The sequence below is a fragment of the Lonchura striata genome, chromosome 3 (genome assembly GCF_050655825.1).
Source record: "Lonchura striata isolate lonStrDom1 chromosome 3, ASM5065582v1, whole genome shotgun sequence".
NCBI lineage: Eukaryota > Metazoa > Chordata > Aves > Passeriformes > Estrildidae > Lonchura > Lonchura striata.
In genome coordinates, this window is record NC_140705.1 from 90,272,304 (window position 1) to 90,290,694 (window position 18,391).

The 18,391-nt window shown below is 45.1% G+C and overlaps 2 long non-coding RNA genes across 2 annotated transcripts in view; one reads left to right on the top strand and one right to left on the bottom strand.

Annotated features, from left to right (window-relative positions):
• The window catches only part of LOC116183378 (uncharacterized), a 22,458-nt gene extending 17,658 nt beyond the window's left edge, over nt 1-4,800 (bottom strand). The window contains exon 1 of the long non-coding RNA XR_004147990.3: nt 147-4,800. This is a non-coding gene — a long non-coding RNA (uncharacterized LOC116183378). The remainder of the gene's footprint in view (nt 1-146) is intronic.
• LOC146768005 (uncharacterized) overlaps nt 1-15,802 on the top strand; it is a 62,843-nt gene extending 47,041 nt beyond the window's left edge. Inside the window, exon 2 of the long non-coding RNA XR_014954427.1 lies at nt 4,339-15,802. This is a non-coding gene — a long non-coding RNA (uncharacterized LOC146768005). The remainder of the gene's footprint in view (nt 1-4,338) is intronic.
• Nucleotides 15,803-18,391: the final 2,589 nt, after the last annotated feature.

Below are 18,391 nucleotides of genomic sequence, written 5' to 3' on the forward strand. Positions count from 1 at the left end.
GAGCCCTCTGCATTCCTCACAGTCCTTCAGAAACCAAAGCCTTTTGACATCGCTATACATTATTGCAGCTATTTTGGGGCTGGGAGAACAGCAAAGGCTCTTTGAATGCTGAAATATGTTGGTTGCTAGGACTGGTTGGGCCTTACCTGCATGTCCCTCCCCATCCTGTGTCCCTCTGCTGCCTTCCCAGGCTGGTGTGTGCTGTAAACCCTGCTCTGTAAAGACATGCGCTGGCCATGAGTCATTAGCAAGCATGCGAAGCTAATTGGCAAAATACTCATAAAAGATTTTGAAGGTGGGTTAATTACAATTCATTACACTGTAAACTGTCCCCAGGCTATTGTTAAAAAATGTAGGAGTTTCAAGGTCCAGTATTTTATGATTCATTTTGCCATGCAGTGAAAAACAGACTCTATATCAAACTACATTCATTATAGTTAAGACCACAAAATCTTTATTGGTTTTCCCAACATTCCCTCCTTGTTATATGCATTCATATGGACTGCACATTTCTAGCAATTGGCAAGAAGGCATGAAATAAAATTTATTATATTTTCTTACCTTTTACTTGGTGCAACCTTAAAAACTGCCTGTTCTCCTTGCTTTACCTCTTCCCAAGTCAATTTGAGCTGATAGGATGGGACACTGAAAATAAACAGAGCAATGACTGGGAACAGCTTTGCCACACTGATGATTTAGTGTGACAAACCTGAATGCTGCATGTGCATACAGGAACCTCAGCTCCAAAAGGATACTGGTAATGAAATTGAAATAGTTTCTCCTTCTATTTTAATAGATATTTTTTAAAAAATTCAGAATAGACACATTTTTTACCAGTCACTGGTATTTCCAGATGGAGGCTTTTGTAGCTAAACCCAGGATGCACCTTCAGAGAGACAAAGGTACCTCTTTACTTACATGTTCTGCTGGCCCTTTGTCTCCTCAGAGCCAAATTCTGCAGCTTATAAAAGATAACAGAGCCTTTGATTGTCTTTGCTGATGCCAGGACTGTCAAATAATACTAGTGAGTAACTTGGTATAATTCTCAATACTGCTGTGTTGAGAAAAATTTAATAGAAGACCCAGCTGTGACCCCTGTGGGAGCAAAGCCAAGTGCTGCTCATCAGTGCCATCTTTGTGCCCTTCTCCAGGGTGCTCCGTATCTCCTTGTGCTGGCTGGCACTTGGGCTCTCCTTTGAGGCTTAAATGGTGCCATTCAGCCAGGCTTTGCTGAACTCTGCTTCTGCAAATCCAGGGGACTCTCTCTCTTGGGCTGGCCCTGCCTGTGTGTGACTGCACCCAGTCCTGCTCTGCAGGTACAAATATGTCCCTCAAAGAGTCGTTGTGGGCATTCCTGGCTTGGCCAAGCTAATTTTGGGGTTAACACATAAATATATCATTATTGCAAAGTAAATGATGGAGGTAGCACTATGACTCTCCCCCATGAAAAATGTTGATGACATGGATGGATTTGGTTCTTTCAGTTAATATTTTACTTTTTGAGTTTTTGAGGTGATGGGGAGAGGGAGAACACTGAAGAAATCTCTCACTCAGGCAATCATCAAATTGCTGGTCTGTAGGGAAGGCTGGGCTCCAGGACAGCTTTGATGAATGGAGACAAGAGATCTCTGAAGGCTGCTCTTAGAATATCAGGTTTATTAGGAATGGAGAAAGGTCTTGCTTGGAGCTGCCAGATACAGCACGTGGCAAGGTCTGAGGGGATGGGGGAGGGGAGAGACAAGGGGTAGAGAGGATGCTCCAGGAGAGGGTGGAAGTTTTAAGAGGGGGGAAGATCCAAGAGGGCATCTGGCCCCTCAGAGACCCCTTATCAGGGGGCTTCAAGGTGGGCTGGAACAAGACTTAGGCCAATGGGGTTACAGACACCTGATGTTTCAGGGAGAGTTACAGGTGTGGGATGAACCATACATTTTGGGGGGTGAGATAGAACAGATAGAACAGTCCATTTGACTTTTGGACCTATCTATAGGTAAGGGCATTGTTCAACCAGTAGGGGGGATTGTTTTCATCCTGGCTATACTATTGTGAATCTTTTGCCAGGCAGTTATATTTATTCATCCTTCCCAACACTGGTCTTTGTTTTTTCTTCTTGAAACCTCTAAATCTTTCAATGAAACTGGACATGTTTGGAGGCAAAGTTTTTCATTCAGTTGAAAAATGCCTTCTCCATTATGAAAGAATATTAATAGCATAAACCAGCCCAAACCCTTCCAGCTTGAAATTGGCCCCATGGGAATATCAGTTTGTTCTGGTAAGACTCTGTAATGGATTTATTGCAGCATGCAATGTTTTTGTTTGCATTAACATAGTGTGAAGTGATAAATATCTTGGGTTGGTTCTTTTGTCTGAGGTTTCTCTAGGAAACTGAATTTTCTTAAATGACAGTCAGAACTGCCATATTTATTAGGACCAAGACTCTGATTCCCAGCAGAGACATGCAGAGAAGAAAGAAAACTGACCTGAGCACTTATGATACTTGGCCTGAGTGTTTTGCCAGGCTCCGCATCTGCTCTGTCACCCTGGGGCTGATCCCTTCTGAATGATACCACTGGAAGCTGTGACATCAGGAATGGAGCTCAAGGGGTCACCTGCAGGATTTACAATGGGGGGGCACTTTTCTACTGGGAGATGCACCACATGGATGTGCCTCTTTCTTCCCCTCCTGAAATGGTCTGGTGGGGACCAAGAACCAAGCAAATCCCAGCAGGTTTTCCCAGTGTAGCAGCCAGAGCTCAACTGAGTTTTCAAAGCTGACGGGCGTTGGGAGCAAAGAACTTGGAAATCAGAATTTCAGTGACAGTGATATTTATGGGTACTCTGACTAATCTCTGTGCCTGGGACCTAACAACTATATCCAAAAACATTAGCAAATATTCTTCTGCCTTGCTTTGTTTTGGTAAGAATTATAGCTGTTCCTGTTGCCTTCTCACCTGGGAGCAGCATATGGAGCAACTCCGGCAGCTTCGCTTTGTGACATTGAGCAATGTCAGTGCTGTCATTGGACAGATGGACCAGTGACTGAAATGGAAACAAAGGAGGAACAAATGAGTGACCAAACTTTTCCAAACTCTCATAGATATTTGTTTCTAGTGGTGGAGATATTTTGCAAGTGGCAGGTGTCAGTATTAAGTACTGAATTCTTCATTCTCCCTTTGGCCTCATTATAAACATGGTATTTGTTTTTAAACTAGGCTGACCTTTTTCATCACTCCTTTTTAGGGTCATACCTCTGTAAGGCTCACAGATGTTGAATTTGGGTAGAACCTTTTAGCCACAATATAATCTATAGTATATAATCTATAATACATAACACTCCAAAATTTCAGAGGCTCCATTAATAATACTGTGCAGAAATTGGGATTTTTGCCATTGGCTTGACTGGCTCCAAAATTATACCCTTGCTTCTCCTTGGAAGTCATCTTTGATTTGGAAATTATCTTGACAAGTGCTGTGATCCATTGCTCTCCAAGGAGATTCCTGCTACTTCATTGTTTCAACAAGGCTGTAAATAAGAGAAGAGCTTTACTCATCCAGTGCTCCTCTGGTCCCAGCTCAACTCAGAGTACTCAGCAACGGGCAACAGCAAAATGTTAATCAAATTCCTTTAAATCTCAAAACAAATGTTGAGTAGAGCTTCTTCAAGGCTGCAGAAAACTCTCCATGGGAAACTGTCAACATTTCTATTTAATATATTGTCTCACCATTTGGAGTCTGTGAATCAACTGGTGAAGTGTTCAGGAAAAGAAATTTTTTTTTAGATATTAGGAATATATATCTATGTGAGTTTATACACATAAAATGTAAACATCATTCTATCTCAAACAGACATACCACCTAGATAAGGTTTTTCCTTGCCAACTATGTGTATAAGTGATATTTATATATGACAAGAGGAAAGTTTTTCAGCCAGCTCCAGCTGGGAGCCAGTCACCTTGAAGGCAGAGCTGTTTTTCACTTGTTTGTTTAACAAAGTGCATTTTGGCAAATGGGCTCTCCTCACCAGGAGCTGGGCACCCCAAAATCTGCACTGTGATGTTCTGCCTTTGGGAATGGTCATCCCTGCTGGTGCTTCCAGTCACTGACATCACTCAAGGTCTCTGGAATTTTCCATGCAGGTGTTTAGGTAGAGAGCAGGGCACACCTGGCCATTGGTGGCAAAAATCCTGCTGACCTCAGCAAACCTGGGTTTCACTCCCAGTCCCTGGAAGATTTTTACAGATATGCAAATAAACACTGTCCATCTCCCTTAATTAAAGCATCCCCCTTTTGCACTGTCCATGGTATTAACCTCCATTCTTTCAATCCCTGCTCTCATTCCAGGCCCAGTGAAAGGACCCCTTCCTTTGCTTCCACTGAAATTCATCCAGGTTGGTGGAAGTACCTCATCGAAGGCCCCTCATGTAAAGTGCTTCCTCCAGTAAATTCAAAGGGATAAGACATCTCACAATCGGCTTTTATAACCTTACAAAGAGAAAAGTCTGTCTCAAAGCTGCTGACTTTTTCTTTAGCAAAGAAAGCTGCTCAGAGATATGCAAGCACTTCCCCTCAGCAAGCTAAAACCCTACAACTCAGAGCAGGGGAAAGTGTCAGAAGTGGTTGCACACACAAATCACCACTGTCCAGCTGTGTGTGACAGTACAGCCACCACATTTAGAGCCAACAGCTTGCCAGCAGAGATGCCATCTTTGTCATCTTTGACAACCTTGATGGCATCACTGCTATGAAGGCACCTGGAGCCCTTCAGTGAATTCAGGTACCTTTTGTGATCCTTCTCACTGAGATGGAGCAGCAACACTGGATTTGCTCACCATGTTTGTGTCATGATGACACCTCCAGGCAAGGCACTCTTACAGCATTTCTGTACAATGTCTGATAGAAGTGCAATGTCTGATAGAAGACCCTTGCCTCAGCTCAGCCAGTGCTACATGGAGGCAAATAGCAGTGCTTGGCAGGCTACAGCTTTCCAGCTAGAAGTCTAACACCAAATAGTTCACATTCTCTCCTGCTCTTGACACCTGGCCTTATTCAAAACTGTTTTGTTTTGGTTTGTTTTTTTAAAGACGGTACAAGACCAGATCCTGAGGGGCCTCTATCTCTGATTCCCATTACGGTTTATATTTCACTCACTGGAAGACTGTCTCAGAAGTGTCCCAAGGTTTTCCTTTCAGATTTTAAACCAGCAGAAAGCAAGACAGCGTGACCTCTCTCTCTCTGCCACTGTAATCAGAAGCTTTATGATGAAGTTCAGCTGGAAGAGCAAAAAAGAGGAAAAAAACCCCAAAATGCAAACCAAAACAGGAGAATGCCATCAAAGTCTTTCAAAGTCAGAAATTCATTTTACCTTTGTCAATGGCTGTGGTTTTCAAGGATAAAGATCAAAGTGCTGACTGCGGGCAGAGCTCTGATGAACGCCGAGCTCAGCCTGTGGAAGCCTGGCATTAGTGCCACAGTTAGACTGTGTCTAGATGGGCACAGGGTGATCATGCCAGCTTTGTTAAACTTGGCAAGTGTTTGCATCAGAGCTGGAGCATGAAGAGTGGGGCATCCAAATTACAGAGGGGAGAGAGCAATCAGACTCCAGCAGAGTGGAACTGGACAAAGGAAGCTTAGGGGGAAAAAAGGAACAATCAACAACAACAACAACAACAACAACAACAACAACAACAAACCCCCCCCAAAAAAACACCCCCAGAAAGACAGCTGAGATGCACCCATCTTCCAGGTTTTTGCATTGTGATTAATGTACACAGAAAGCTTTGATAACTGGGAAAGTAATGCCAAATTTTTATCAATACAGATGAGCTGGCTTCATATTTCTCCAGACCTTTCATGTGGAAATGAGACTGCATTTGATGAGGCCAAGCCCATGTTTAAAGTAGCTCAGCTGGGATGTGCTTGTGGTGAAGGTTCAGGTGCCTGTGCAGAGAATCCTACAGTGGGACCCTTCCTGGGGGCAGAGAGTGCCTCCAGCTTCCTGCCTTTTCCTCTTCCTCCCGGGGAGCACAGAAAGCTCTTGCTCCATGGGATAAACACACACCAAGCCTGAGCTGATGGACTGTGCAAGGGACAAGGTGGGTTTGGCTGCTGAGTTTCTCCACATTTCCTTGCACAGACCCTTACAGATACCCCACTGCCATGTGCCAAAGGAGGAGGTGGGTGAATGGGGCAGGGGACACACATGTTCAGCAGCTCAGCTTATTACACCTGGGGCCCTGCACGTGGCACCCCGTGCCTGGCTGAGCCCGAGGCTGTGCTGGCCTGAGGATGGCACACAGGCTGGCACAGAGATGAGCTCTAGAAGCCTGTGTGCTGCTGGACACCCCCAGCACCATCTCAGAGCATCTTGGAGCCCCCCCAGGGCCTTTGAACCAAACATTGCTCCTCACAGTTACTCCAGCTTCCACCAGCCACAAGTTCAAAATAAACTGCAGATTGATGTGGGCAAACATGATCTCCAATGGATAGAGACAGACCAGAGGAGATATTTTCATAAAGCAGCTGGTTTCAGCTGTGCTTCACACCAGGGAAGGTGCTGCTTGTTGTCAGGAATACGGGGTAGGACTTGCTGGAAACAATGAGCTCAGAGACCGCTCATTGCTATTCTCAGTCCTGCTCCTGACTCACCTGCATGGCCTTGGGTGAGTTACTTGTAGATTTGTGCCTTAATTTACCCAGTGGTAGTGGCAGAGATAGGAACAGTCTCACAGAGTGCTGAGAGAATTAGTTAATTAATATTTGGAAAACAGTTTGTGCTTGACGTCTGTGTGCCTTTGCTTACCCATTAGTAACATCAGAGATAATAACTGTTTCATAGAGAGGTACAAAGATTAATTAATTATTTGAAAAGCAGTGTGAGATTCTTGGATGAAAGGTCCTATGTGAGTAAAACATATCATTAAAAACATCTCCTAGTCCTCTGTGAAGTAAAAATAAAGCTGTAGCTTCTTAGTCATTCAAATAATTAAACCATAAATACTGTTTATTTTAATCTTCTCTTTAAAAAAATAATCTAATCTAGGCAGTGATACCAGCCAAATAATCAAAAATGTTTCAAATTCAGGAGACCTATCAATTTGAAGAGCTTGATTCTCAATTGCTTTTTGATGTCTATCAATGGAAAGTGAGAGCAATTGTATTTACTGATGCTGGGGCAGCTGGAAGGATGCCCACAGCTCCTTTGCCTGCACTGTCTCCTGGGCACAGCAACTGTAGCTATGCAGAGTTTCTCACACTCTCCTATCTGACTTGTTAACCAACAGGGAGGTGCAGAACAGCCCATCTTACAGGCGTATGCCAAAGGCAGCTTGCCCTAAAAACAGGGGTGCACTGAAGCAGGGCTGCAGGAACAACTTCGCCTCCCAGGGATGGTGGCAAGAGGGCAACTTGGGAAAGGCACCATCAGTCCTCAATCCAGTCAGCCCTTTGCACCCTGGGCAGCTCACACTGCTTGTTTCTCCTAAAACTCAGCACTGAGTGAGTCCTGCACAGGTCCACAGGGAGAGAGACCCCCTGCAGTACTGACCAATACTGCACAGGAACTGCAGGACAAGGAATGGGGTCTATATTTTAAATCATCTTTTATTTAGAGGTACATGATAAATGTGGAAACCCCTCTGGGGACTTTCTGGAAACTGGGGCATAAAATACATGCATTTGGCCCATGCATCTCTCTTTGTCTCTAGTTTTTGTGCTGTTTTTGTTTTACAAAGTACATAGGTGAAGCAGAGGCTTGCAGGATCAAGTTTTTAGTTGAAAGGAACCTCTTTTAAGGTGTAACTACTGCTAGGAACCTGCTGTGCTGGTCACCCCAACAACCACGCCACAGAGCCTCCCCCAGGCTCAGAGGGCCTTGTCTCACCCTTTCCATGGCCTCCCACTCCTCTCTGCCGGTAGAAGATTTTGCAGCAATCACCAGTAGCCTGTGTGGGAATGTCAGGAGGAAGAAAGGATATAATTGCCTTCCTGAGCCCCATGCTTTCATTAGTTAAATATCCTCCCTCTTTCCACATTAGTCCAGCTTCTACTGAATTTTCATCAGGCCAGAAGAGGCCTTTAGGGCCATTTGAAAGCAAGCATCAGATAAAAGTGATTGCCATCCTCCTTATGCGGCAGGCAGGGAAGCAGACTGGTCCCGCAGGAAGGAGAGAGAGGAGGGACCCGGTGACTCAGAGCTTTTGACTCCCAGCTGTCAGCTTGAGACGCTGCTCCAGCCAAGCATAAAAGCACATGGTTATCTCTCAACTCATGAATAATCCCACTGATTTAAGCCATAAACTCCAGCATCCAGGCCTTCACTGTCTGACTATGCTCCCCAAGAGTGGATAAACAGGAGTACAAGTCTGGATATTTCTCTTGATGCAGAGGAATGGCAACAAATCATTTCCCTGGTTCAGGTTTCTAAGAGAACAAGCAATGGGGATGAAGAAGTGGCTTGGTCTCCAGGATGAGGAGTCCCTCAGGGGCGATGGAGGTCTCTCCATGCTGGACCTGAGTAAGCTCAGCACCTCCCTCACAATCATGTTGGATGTGTTTGTATGTAGTGCTGTTTGGTGACATGGACCTCAGTGGTGATTCCCCAGGCATGATGCCCAGGTGATGTGATCCCAGTCCCCAGGCTTTGCTGGAGGGGAAATTGGCATTTGCACATAGGATGATACCCCAGTGTCTTCTCCTGACTGGGGTTACTGAGTTCTTCATCCTCGTGCACACACAGAATTGGGAAATGTCCTAATGGTGAAGGAATCTCACTCATAATCAGAGATGTCCCTCAAAACTCAGAAACCCAGTTCAGGGTGCAGTTCACTCCCCCATGGCTCCTTCTGGCTTTGTCTTTCTAGCACAGGGCTGAGAGATCAAGGGAAACAAGAAGAAAGTTCTGTTCCTGTTGCTGATGGGACAGTGAGTGAAGCAACCTGAATTATGGTGGTGTTGCTACCAGATGGTCAAGCATTGTTTCCTTCTATTAGGCAAAGTAATAGTTTCATAAAGTAGAGAGGACCAGAGATACCAGAGCTTTTGGGAAACACATCCTATAGCTGACTGAAAAGTGTGTTTTACCTTTATCTGTTGACAGAGGATTTTAGGTGGATGTCTGCTGGTCAGCCCTTCCCCAGAGGGGAAAGGTGGAAACTCTGGGAAAGACTCTGAACCCAATGAAAATGGGGTAATTCTGTTAGCAATTTAAAGGGCAGGGTGTGGGGTTATGCAGACTGGGACAGGAGCTGATGGTTTAAATAAAATGTCCAATAAACCTGAGCAAAGCCTATTTTGCTTCTCTTTATGAGAAGCTTTCAGTTTGATCCTTTGCAGCCTTGTGATCTCTCAGCTGGAGATATGTGAGCTGAATGGACCAATCCCCATTGCCTAATATGTCCAAATACTCTTCCTGGTCTGCATCCATCTGCTGCCTCATGTCATTATGGCATGCTGACATGAAAACAGAAGGTGTGACTGGAAATCTACTTCTGCTGGCTTTAGCTCACGACAGCTCAGATAGGGGTGCAATGCTCCCCTGGACACTGTGCGAGGCTCAGCATGTGCTGGAACACATTTTTGGGCCTGAGGTTTCCAGGAGGGCTCCAAGATATAAAAATAGGCCGGGCTTCCCTTATGGCTTCCCAGTAACTGAAATTCAACTGATCAAATCTGTTAGGAAGGGTGGCCCTTGTCCTCGCTCACAGCTCTGGGATCTCACCTCCTGGCTGGTTTCTGAACCAGTTCCCTCTGAGACGAGAAGTTCCTTAAGAATCAGTGGCCAGTACTGGATCAAATTCATCCAGTTGCACAGATGCTGGAGTTTATAATCTGCATTTAATTTCCCCCTCTTTCATTCCCCCCCCCCCCCCCCTAGGAATACAAGGGGAAACAAAACCAGGAAAGGACAGAAAGGATGGAGGAGCCCCACTTGTGTCTGGCAGCTGGGGACTTGGCAGTCTGACTCCTGTTCCAAGCCCTTCCTTCAGAGTTCTGCCTGACCTCAGGTAAATTGCACCACAGCTTCCCCATTGCTCAGAAATAGTTAAATACACCACTCAATCCATAGCATTTACAAACCAACAGGTGGGAAGCATCACCTTAGAGCCAAGGACCTGTAAAATTGCTTGCTAAGGTATGTGCTTCCAAATTCAAGGCATGAAAAACCCAAGGGTTTCATAACAAAATACAGAAAACCCCCTACAAATATTCCAACACTCCCTTTCAGGCCACACCCCACAAACAAGCGAGACTATAATGGACAAATCCTTCTCTGGGAGGGGGCCAGAGCCAGAGCACCCTCTGCCCAGTCTCAGTCTACCTGAGCCCATGCAAAATCCCTGTGGGAAGAGGCTGGCACGACCCAGGCACTCCATGGCATTGTCCCTTTGCTCATGGCAGCAGCGCCAGCTTATGGTTAGCATCTCAGTGTCTGGCCAAAGAGCATGGCAGACGGCTGTCTGAACCTGGGACCTGGGAAAATGGGGATAACATCAGGAAAAAACAAAAACACCTTACATGGCTGCTGCTCCATCTCATCCCGCTCTGGGAGATGCTTCCTTGCCATGGACTGAGTCAGTGCCTGCTCTTGTGGTCCCTCAGTTCTCCATGGAGCTGCTGCTGCTCCAGGCTTGGGGCTCTTGGCATGTGGCATCCCACGTACTGTGTCCCATCTGCTGCTCCAGTCAGCACTGGGAGCAATGGATATTTGCACTCTGTTTGGGCTAGTTTGGCCCCCTGTATGGGTGTGAATGCAGCTCCCCAGTGGGTCAGTGGGTCAGGAGGGAGCAACAGCCCCTACCCAGGAGCATTTCCTGGCTCCTTTGAAAAACCTCCCCAGATGTTCATGGCATCTTAGGTTACCACAAAGTATCTGCCTGGATCTGGGCTTTGATTCTCTGCTCTGTAGCTTTATTCCAGGCTAGCTGGGGCAGTGCCTTTCCCTCAGAGACCACAACTCAGGGAGGGAGGAATGGGGCAGTGGTTGTATTTTGGGGGTGGGAAAAGGGAAAGGCTGTTTGAGGCCATGGGACAGCTGGAGGGCTGGTGAGGATGATCAGGAATCACCTTTTTCCTTCTCTGGGTGGGATGGTGAGGTGGATGTCTCACCTCTGCCAGCTGTAACAAACATGGGGGGCTGAGCTCCAGCAGTAGATGTGTCACCTCCCCCATCTGCTCTGCTGGTGCGAGTGGCTTCATCCTGCAAAATAAGCACAGACAGAGAAGCTGAAATTGCCAAGTGGGAATTTAGTTTGCATTAACTCTGAGAGCTGGCCAAAGAAGGAGAAAACATCCATCTCAGGAGGGTTTTCAAGATTTGGACACTTGGCTTCACGTTTTGGTATGTTCAAACACGATCTGTCAACTCCCATCAGGGGAAACAAGAGGAAGAACAAACAACTCAGTCTGCTAAAGTCAGGGCTGCCATGGTTAGAAAGTTCATGAAGCACGTGGCTAAAAATAGGTTAGTCTGAACCCATGATGTGAGCACAACTCCACACTCCACAACTGGATACTGTGGGGTTCCTTTCTCTCTTGTTGTGCTAAATCCTGGAATATTAGGAAGTGAAATTCAAAACCAGCTCTTAAAAGTAATAATAACCCTCCTACCAAAATTAAAGCTCAGCTGTGCAACTTCCACATTCCTCAGCCATGTATTTGTGTTTGAGAAAATTCATGGTAAAGATTTTACTTATCTGAGCTTTGGGTGTCTCCATTATTAGTAGGCCAGAAACGAATTGAGTGGATGATGCAAAAATGAGTGCCAATAAAATATTTACACAAATTCTTCATCCTGTGTGAAACTTCTTTTATATATATGTATATATATATAATATTATAAATAATAGGAATTATGCTCATATTTTGTACTAGGGATGTAAACACTGGTCCCAACAGCAGCAGCAAATGAACCACTCACATTTTCTGATTGCATAATTTGCCTAGAGGATGGATACATAATTACACTATAATTAAGTATAATAAACAGAGAAAATGATTTGAGAAGGAAAAATTATCACAGCCTCAACCACATCAGCCAGAAGCTCTCTTCTAATTAAGTTATTTTATTAAACAAAATGTTTTTAAGGTGGGTCTGCTTTGAAATTGTACATCATAGCCCATGTAATGCAATTTACTTTATAAGTAAAGCACAGTTTGTGTATGGACAGATGATACCTGATGGGACTCATGAAGCACAGAGCCATTGGGTCCAGCCCAGCCAGGTGCTGAGTCCCTCACAGCCCTGGTCAAGGGAGCAGACCCTGGGTACTGCTCTGAGAAGTTGCAGCCTTTCATGTGCACTCGCTCACGGGCTCTTGGTATGTTACTTGTTTGTTTGGGTTTCTTTCTGATTTAAGGGAGAGAGCACCTGATGTCATCCTGTAATGATACAGTGGAGGCAAAGGACAAGAAAAGAGGCAGCTCAAGCTGGCCCAGATAACTGATGGTGTTTGGAGTTGAGCCTTGAAGCACTATTCCCTCTCAAAAGCTTTACCCCCACTGGTGGGACTCTGTGCTTGATGAGATGAGAAGATGAAGTTGGCTTTAATGTTGCTGTGGCAGAAGAAATACAAATCACTGGATCCTGAACTACAGGACTGAGGAGGATCCCCTAATCTGCTCCTGTTCATGGCAAAGGCCACCACACACCTCCAGCTCATTCCTGTTACAGTTTATTTTTTTGAACACTTGGCCCTAGCCGCTCAGGGACTACAGGAGCCTTGGGGCATTGCTCTGCAGGAAGCTACTGCTCCTGTTCCCCACCACCACAAAAAGTAAAATACGGTCAGCTTCAAGTTTCAGCCAGGAGATGTCTGGATACATCTGCCTCATTTCCCTTCCTCTTCTAAGTACTTGGAGATTGTGATCAAGCCTCTCTTCAAGCCTCTCTCCTGTAAGCTCATTGCCACCTGATACTGATCTCTGCTGGTTTCCAGGCTCTTCAAGGCTCCTCCAGACTTGCAATGTTCTTTGGGAAGATCTATGTGTATCAGCAACCTGATTTCTTAGCTATTCACCCCCTTCTTCAAGGTTTATTTGCAATCATTTAGGTTTTCTTTCATGTCATTGCAAGAAACAGCATAACTTCAGTAGCACATCCTGTTGGTACCAGCTTGGGATGAGATTTAAGAATGGATTTGCATCCTAACATAGGAGAAAATCCCTGGACAATATCAGGTTGGATGGGGCCCTGAGCAACCTGATCTAGTGGGTGACATCCCTGCTCATGGCAGGGGTGGTGTTGGAACCAGATTATCCAACCCAGCCCTTTCTATTCTATGATTCCAAGGACAATCAGGGAAAGAAGTAACTGTGTCCTAAAATATCAGTAGTGCACAACAATACAAGGTCTTTGAATTCCAACTGTTGAACATCATGTTATGAGAACATCTCCACATGCCCAATGAAGATCTTTCTCCAGCTCTGCCTACTGCTCACCAGGGTGACAGAGCAGTGGTGGTCAAGAGGAATCTTCTCTTGTTTGGAGTTTTCCACTCTTAAGTATTTGCAGAGCTTTGAACCACAAAGTGTTGTGGGTTGCTGATGGATTGCTGATGTGTGTGGCTATAGGATGCCCCGGGGTCTGTATCCTCCTCATGCCCACTTCAGCTCCTCTCCCCCATCTCTGACCTGGTTTCAACAAGGAGCTGCCATGACAAGTCACGTGGCACTCACAGGCATTGCAAACTCAAGCCAAAGAGTCATTCTCAGATGCTTGGCAAATGCCAGACCACAGAAACTCAATGTGTCGTAAGATTCCACTTGGTCCCATAATGAAGGGTGGGAAAAAGGAGGAGGATTAGCCATAGACCTCAAAGTGTTTTACAAAGGGAGACAAATGCTGCTATTCCCATTTATTGGATAGGGCAATAGCAAGCTAAGACTTGCACAAAGTCACCCAATTAATCAGCCAGAAAACTGCCACTGAAACCCATGTTCTGGTCTAAACAGGTTCTCAGACTGCCCTCATCACTGGAATATCTGAGTACCCTCCAGTAGCACATGAGGAGGATTTGGGCATGTTCATGCTGGCCAAGGCAAACAGCTGCTTGTCCATCCAGCCCCCTTCCCAGCCAGCTGGACAGCAGCCATCTCCAGGTGGAATGTAGCCACATTCACACCACCCTGAGCCCAGATGTACAAACCCCACCACAAGGCACCCCCACCCTAACTCAGCTCTGTGGCTTCCAGGATGCAGCTTCATTGTGGGGCAAAGACAAAGCAGATGTGAGACTATCTCTGAGAGCAGACAGACATATCCTTATTCTAAATCCAGTTTCATCATCTGTATGCCCTTCAGAATATTTCCTCATGCTTTAGTTCCCACTGAGACATGAAGACAGAACACAAATGTGTTGGTTATCTGGTCATGGCTCATTGGAGGAAAGATTTGGAAGATGACACTTAAACAGGGATATTTGAATCCATCGCCATAAAAAACAAAGAAAATATCTCATATATACTTAGTAAGTCAGGAAAGAGAAAGAGGGCATCTCTAAACTCAAGATCTATTTGTCATGAGCAAGAGTACTAAAAAATAGGTAACTTAATGACCTGAAGGAACACTAGCTGTTATTACAGGGCATTATACTGGCAAAGTTCCTGTACACCACAACAATAACTCTCTCCAGACTTCTCTTCCCTTCCAAAGCATGAGGAAACACCAGTGCATTTAGCCTCAATTCCCTGACAGGCAGCATCGCTTCCTTCTGAGAGCTGACACAGCCATGGGAAGGCTGTTCTTTGCAGCAGCTACAAAAGCCCTGTGTGACCCAGCAGGTCTGACGTAGAGCTGAAGAAATGAGTCCTGCTGCAAGGAAGCTAAAAATCCCAAGGTGCCCTGAGAGCTCATCCTGGACTACTCATGCTCCCAGGTTTAAAAATCCTTTGAGGGTTGCTGAGTTCACACGAACCACTCCCAACTCTGGAAGTCCAGCTCTGCCCACCTTGAATTTGTTTTCTTCCTTGAGCACTGTCTGCCAGCAATGGGCCACTGGGCAAGGTGGGCTTTGCTCTGACACTCTCCCCTGTTTCTGGATCCAATCCCTGCTGCTAGGGATCCAGTGGCTTCACTAACTCATCCCATTCTCCTGAGTAAAACAGGGCAGCATGTGGCTCTCTGCAGCTTTGCATTTGCTGGACTTTTGTGCAAAGCCCTCAGTGAACACACAACTTGTGCCTGTGCAGAGAGGGCACGGGGGCTGCTGGAACAACAGACCTGGTTCTCTTGGCCACAATCATCCAGGAAGTTGGTGGCAGAGCTGGAAAAGAAATCCAGACATTTTGCCTTTTGTGGCTGTGTCTTCACAGCAACACTGCCCTTCCTCTGGGCATCTGGGCTTAGTGTCTTATTGGCTCAGCAGGTCTCCTTAAAGGGAAAGAGCCACACTATCATTCTTTAGACCTACATAGGAAAGCCCCATAGATTCTTGCAATTATTGCCATGCATGGACAGATTTCCATCCCTTTGTGATCTTTACCACTTCCTCACCATATGGAAAAGGTCTGATCCTGATGAAAATAGTCATGGTTCCAGAAGTGCCACCCAGACAATGTTGATTTACCTCCACAAAGGATGTGATCCAGTGCTTTTGGCCAGACTTTCCTGCAGGCAGCCAGTCCTATCCCTGTCTCCTCTACCCAGAAAGCTGGGGAAGTCAAAGGACAGTAACTCTGCTCAGCTTCAACTGGCCCACACAGGGAACAGACTTCTGTACAGACACAGAAAATCTAAGCCTTGTCCCTTTAATATCTCATGCATGTTGCTAAACCTAATTTGAAAAAAAAAAAAAAACCAAAAAAAAAACAACCTGAAAGTAGCATTAAAGGAAGCAGAGGATTTGAATTGCACTATATATTTAAGGTAGTCTTTCTGGAAAACACTGTATTTAAAAAAATTATCCTTTTACCATGAAATTTCTGAAACTATAGAGCCATCCCAAGCTTCTGCGAGATAAGGCTGGTAATTGGGAACTGAGTAATGGAATAAACACAGTTAGCTTTGCATTAAGAGGCAATGTATCTGTCTCATATTGCTCCCACTCCAGAGAGGTTTGGGGCTATTTGTGCTGGAAATTAAAGCTAAGAGCAATGATGATGCTGGCAGCTCATTGTCCATGCCTGAAAGAGAGATGGTATCTCAGGATACAAATCTCCCTGGGGCTTTGGAGGAAAAAAAGCCACTACTTTTGAGAGTTGAAGGTCCCCTGTCTCTCACACCCACAGAACAGTTATTTAATGTGTGAGCCTGCAGCCTGACATATTTGGGAGGGCAGCTGTTGAGCTGCAGTGGGCAGAGCTGAACATTGTACCCTCCTCTTAAGGGAAGTTACACCAACTCAAGACTATTCTAACAATAAGATCTCAATCCTTCATATTCACTTGGCATATTCCTATTTAATATTCCTATTAAAGGCATGGCAAAACACAGAAGTTTCTGTGGTGGTTTTATGCCAGGTACAAATATCTATGTAGGAACCTTTCAGGCCTGTTTGCATTCCCAGAGCAAGGACCAGATCTCGCTTTCAATTTTTTAATTTTCTTCCAATTTGCTGGTGTGAAATATGACAGCTGGGCAGGGTATCTGCCTTGTCTTTGGTGTGGATCTCATGTTGCACTCCCCTCTGTGTACCCTCAATATGGGAAAGTAAAACTGCTGTCCATTATCACATGTCTGTAAATGCTCAGGAGTTTCCTCCTGGAGCTCTATAATACTTTGACCCAATTTCAATACTGGGTATGAAGCATATATTCATCAGGGGAGCACACACACTTGAAGCATCTGCAAAAACATATGGCAGCTTCACATCCCACTCAGCAGTTTCCTGGGCTGAACACACAGAAGTGGCAGGCTTTGTGATAACCAGCAGTTGCTGAGCCCTCGGTTTCTGCCTCTCATGCCTGAACCACAGTCTTTCCTTGGCTCTCTGAGAGAATACCACTGCCCTCCTAATCTGGCACTTCTTGCACAGTCTTTCTCAATCCTTACTCTTCCATGGCATTTTGCACAGGTGAAGCTCCTCTCTGGCTGCCCTGAAAATTTATTTCCTCACCTTCCCATTGCAAACATAGGTGGTGTGTTATCTCTGCTTAATCCCAAATGGTGAAAAGAACGATTTCTAGATCAGTAACTACACTTCAGATATTTTGAGATTGTGCTGGACTGCTAATCTGCAGAGCTCATTGCAAATTTTTCCAGCTGAATCTTTTGTTTAATGAAAGATGTTTTGCCACAGGAGCAGTTTTCCTTAAAAATACTTATTTGAAGCAGAACTTCTAAAACTTTTGGCTGTTTTTCCTGCCTTATCAACATTTTCTGTGCAAACATACCCACCTTTCAGCATGTTTTCCACGTCAGCAACCAAACTTGCATCCAGCATTCCTTCTACTACTGCCAAGAAAGCAACATACCCCACAAGATGGATTTAAACAAGGTGTGGGGAGACCCTTCTGTGTCATTCTGTGCCTGTGCCTATGCCACTCATGGCACACATCAGTTTATACCCTTAGAAACTCCCAGAGATGGAGATCTCTGCATCATCAGTTCCAGCATCTCCAACTCTTCATGGAAACAGGTTTCCTAAACTCTAACCTCCTCTTGTCCTTCTGCATGCAAATAGACCTATGACCACTGCACTTTTTTACCAGACACCTTTCAGCTGCTGTCTTCTCAAGTGAAGCCTCTCACAGCTGTCCTGAGTCTTTTCTAGACTAAACAAATCCAATTTAAATAATAATTCCTTACAGGTGGTATTTTGTGAAACCTCTTATCAGTCCTGTTGCCTTCCTCCAGACTTCCTCTGGAGTTTACATCTTTATTTGAAGTCTGGAATGTGGGTCTGAGGCCTGGGCCTCTTCAGGACCCCAAGGACCTCCATAGAGAGTGTGCTCTTAATAACCCTTCCAACACCAAGAATCTTTCTGGCCACAACATCACATGGTAGACTTAGATTGGAGCTTGTCCTCTACCAGATCCCCTGGCATAGTGCTAGGACCTTGACTTGATTCCTTATGTGTATTTTTATTATGCACTTCATGTTTTTTCACCTAAGATTATTTCTGAAGTGTATTCATGAGTATTTAAGAACATTTAAGATCAATTCTCCTCCCAAAGTCAGGGTCTTCCAGCCTATTTTGTTGGTTTAACCTACTACTCCACCATCCAGACAGTTAACAGAAGTTTAAATGAACCATGAGCAGCACAGACTTCTCTCATTTTGATAGTGAATCATGCTTGTCTAATGCTCAAGGGTGTTATTCCAACTGATGGCTGAAAAATAGCAATTATGCTGATAGCTATCATTTCTGATACCAAGGGCAGTCCAAAGAAGATTGAAGCTAAGAGTGATACCAGTGAATAACAGGTGAATCCCTGTTCATCCCCTGTACCGTGAAACAG